Source organism: Leptonychotes weddellii, chromosome 5 (genome assembly GCF_054177405.1).
Source record: "Leptonychotes weddellii isolate Sample4059 chromosome 5, ASM5417740v2, whole genome shotgun sequence".
NCBI lineage: Eukaryota > Metazoa > Chordata > Mammalia > Carnivora > Phocidae > Leptonychotes > Leptonychotes weddellii.
In genome coordinates, this window is record NC_138373.1 from 101,563,467 (window position 1) to 101,567,406 (window position 3,940).

The 3,940-nt window shown below is 50.7% G+C and overlaps 1 long non-coding RNA gene across 1 annotated transcript; it reads left to right on the top strand.

Annotated features, from left to right (window-relative positions):
* The first annotated feature begins 302 nt into the window (after positions 1 to 302).
* On the top strand, positions 303 to 3,930 carry LOC145721787 (uncharacterized). The gene is made up of 2 exons (XR_014145695.1): positions 303 to 880; positions 3,720 to 3,930. It is a non-coding gene; the product is annotated as an uncharacterized LOC145721787 (long non-coding RNA).
* Positions 3,931 to 3,940: the final 10 nt, after the last annotated feature.

Consider the following 3,940-nt stretch of genomic DNA (forward strand, 5'->3'; position numbering starts at 1 on the left):
AGTAAGCAATCAAAAGTGGAAGCTATTAATAACGAACCGATAAAACTGCTTTTGCACCAACTGGAAGGAGACTGTTGTTAGGGACAAAAGGTTCATTTTTCAAAAGGCAGGAAAACGAGTAAAGAAGAGAATACGGGCTTCAGGCCAGCTGGTGGTAATTAAGAGCTGGAACCCAGAGCAAGGCCTTCTCGCTCCGGAATCCCCCAGCCGCAAGAGGAGCCGCCGCCAGGGCTTTGAAAGGCGGAAGGGGCGGCCTCGCAGACCGGCGGGCGGCTGGCAGGCCCGGCTCCACCGGGAGCTGTGCGGCGGGGACTGGCTGTCGGTATCGCGGGCCGCCGCTCGAGGGTCCGGAGACCCCGGGGCGGGGCGCGCTGCAGGAGGGGCTGCGCTCCCTACACCTGCCCCTTTCCTCCTGCGGCTTTGTCCACCTGACGCCCCCCGCCCCCGGAACCCACCGGGAACCCGGCAGATGCTTCGCCTTCCTCTCCCTTCCACTCGCCGTCTCCGTCCTCTCCCCGCCCCACCCTCCCTTCCCTGGCCCCGGGATGTCTCCTCCCTTCCTAGATCGGGCTCCTTCCGTAGAGTTTGGTTTGAACTTTTGAACCCACCAATCAGCGCCGCGCGGCCGTCCTCTCTCCGCGGGCGGGTGCGACTCGGCGTCCTGCCCGCGGCCGCGGGCTCGGAGGCGGGGCCGCAGCGGCCGGGGCGGGGTCAGGGGCCCGCCCCCTGGCCACGTGGCCGGGGAAGGGGTATATAGGGTCCCTCGGGGGCGGTTCTTCCTTTTCTCCCCCGGACTCCTTGGTAGTCTGTTAGAGGGAGAACTTTGTCGCTGTCCCATCGCCTGTTGCCGCCCCGAGGAACCCTATAAGTCTCAGTCATGGTGAGTGGGGGTCCCCGGGACGTGGCGTGGGGGTGAGAAGAGCCCAAAGGGCTGGTGGAACCCGGGCGCACGTGGGCCGCGTCCCGGACGCCTCCAAGTAGACTGGCTTCTGATGGCCAGGCTGGGAAGGCCGAGTTCACCGGCAAACTTCTCTTCAGGCTCGGAAGCGCGGCCAGGACACTTGCCTTTGGTGGAAGTGGAAAGCCCTCCAGAGCCTAGTGAGGGGGCCCGATCCTAGTGAGAGGACCCGCCACAGCCGAGGGCGGACCAGGGAGCCTTCACACTGGCCCCCAAGGACTTGTGAAAACTAAAAATCCCTCCCGCCGTATGGAATGACCTCACTTTCCCGGTGCCTTACTCACTCCGGCCCCGAAGGTGCGTCCACTCCCCGGCGCCTCCTCTCCGGCGCCCGGTGACTCCCTGCTGAGTCACCTGTGGCTCGTCCCTCGGGAGAGCTTCCAGTTGCATCAGTTCACCTGAAGGATGTAGGCAGGCTGCTCCTTTTAAAGGAATTACTAACCGTCACCTTGTTTAATTTGGCAGTTCTAATGTTAATGTAATGGGATGTTTATAGCTGAAGCTTTGTACTTAGGCCAGGTTTTTCAAAAACTTGTCCATAAAAAGATATTTTCTTACAAAACCGCTGAGTAAACAAGTACTAACAATGTGTTTCTTAGAGAAGGTCTGTTAGAGGTCTGCGTAAAATAAATCCTGTTTTTAAGCTAGAATTTGTGTATCAAATGTTTCAAAATAGTATCTTTTTTTTTTTTTTAAAGATTTTATTTATTTGACAGACAGACACAGTGAGAGAGGGAACACAAGCAGGGGGAGAGGGAGAGGGAGAAGCAGGCCTCCCGCCTAGCAGGGAGCCCGATGTGGGGCTCGATCCCAGGACCCTGGGATCACGACCTGAGCCGAAGGCAGACGCTTAACGACCGAGCCACCCAGGTGCGCCTCAAAATAGTATCTTTAAAGAAAAGGGGATACAGTGAACAGACCAGTCACCCTCTTCAGAGACCACCACAGTTCTCAAAGCTAAGTCTCGCTGTAACAAATTGAGTGCTTTTCAGCAAGGGAGGTGGGAAGATACTGGTAAAAGTGTGATTCAGAAAATAATGGGGCTTTTTAAAGAAGGGCAGGAGAGCACCAGCCGCAGACGGATTTAGGCAAACACTGGCTAGATTAATAGTGTTTCACAAGAGACGGTGGCTGCTTGTCCAGTGAAAACTAGACTGAGTCCATCACCTGTGTCTCACTTCATCTCCCGAGTGGCCAGGGGAGAGTGGAGGGAAAGCAGTGGCCATGGTCTAAATGAGAAAGCAATTAGCCTATTGCACAGTGAAAGTGTTTTGGGCTTAAAAGTCAATAGAAGAAACGCTTCATTAGAATGAAAGGCTTTTCTCAAATACTTGATCTCCTTGGCCCTGGAGCTGTCATGGACCGATCTCTCTCTCTCTCCAGCTTTCCTGGGCTGTAGAATTTCCAAAGTCCAGTTAAGAGGTAAACATGATGCAATGGTAAATAGTCACAGGTTCATTAGAACAACCAACTCCCCTTTCTCCCACAGCCCTAGAGCTGGGCAAGTAGACCCAGGTAATAATGAGCCCGGTGATGTGGTCAGGAGACCAAGGGTGTTTTATGAGGAGTGTAGGCGGGAAGGAGAGGGCCATAAGTCAAAGGTTGTGGGTGATTGGGGTTTTTATTATCTCAGGTTATGAAACTAGGCCCTATAAGATCTTAGTGGTGTTGAGTTTTCTCTAACTAGTTTCCTGTTAGCAGCTTTTAAAAACTTGAAACCCTCTTATTTGGGGAAAATGTAAAGGGAGGTAGATATTTGGTGTCAATATTTTGAAAGTCCTCTGCCAGTCTGCAAAGTAGCTAATCTGACTTATGGTGAGATACAATAAACCCCCCATTTTTTGTTTTCCTCTTAAATCTGGAGGCATAGATCCTATGTTCATGGCCTTATTTTACTAGGCAGGCATGAGTTTGGAAACTTATAAATGATCTTGTTCATCAAATAAAGGAAAACATTTTCCCAATATCATTAAAGTCTTGATACCATAGACTTTTCCCCACAGTGCCAGAGATAAATGTGTGTATATGTTTTGGTAGGAAACAACTAATTTCTTAAACTATTAGTCAAGTCTTGTTGACACTTCTGGCTTTTATTTCCATGTATCGCCAACCCTCCCTACTCAAGATGTGTTGATAGTGAAGGAAAAATGTTCTTCCTTACGATTAAGTTCTTCCACAGGGTTAAAAAGCTGCCCCTGACCACAGTTTTTTAAAATACAGCTAACTGCTGCTTATCTGGCATTTTCTCCATGAGTCATATGGCTGTGGTTTGCTGGTTTAAGCTGGTTTTAAAGGGAGAGGGAGAAGCTCTTGTCTTTTAAAGAATAGGATTAAAGAGGGACCAGAATGAGCTCAACAGTTACACAATCACACAGAATGAGTCAGAGCTGCAAAGGGGAATTTTGCATGCCTTTAAGGAATCAGCAGGCGTATTTCCCAGGAGCTGGAGGAAATGTATTGCTATAGAACAGCTTTTATCTTTCTAAAATGGTAGAAACCTGACCTTGAATATCTAATGTGACTACAAAGCAAGGGTCTGATCTCTGGTCTTGCCTAGTAGTTCATTAACATATCTTTGGTTTTGCAAAGCATTTTCTCCCAATTAGTCAGCAAAGGCTTGTGAAATAAACCTTGGGCAGGAGTGACTTCCAGAAAGGTGATTATCTATCCTGAAGGTTAATTAGTCATTTAGGTGTGAATCATTCCTAAATGTCCCATCTGATCTGTCCTATTCTGACATTTTCCTCTCTTCTTCCCACAGCGTGAGTGCATCTCCATCCACGTGGGCCAGGCTGGTGTCCAGATCGGCAATGCCTGCTGGGAGCTCTATTGCCTGGAACACGGCATCCAGCCCGATGGCCAGATGCCAAGTGACAAGACCATCGGGGGAGGAGATGACTCCTTCAACACCTTCTTCAGTGAGACGGGCGCTGGCAAGCATGTGCCCAGGGCCGTGTTCGTAGACCTGGAACCCACGGTCAT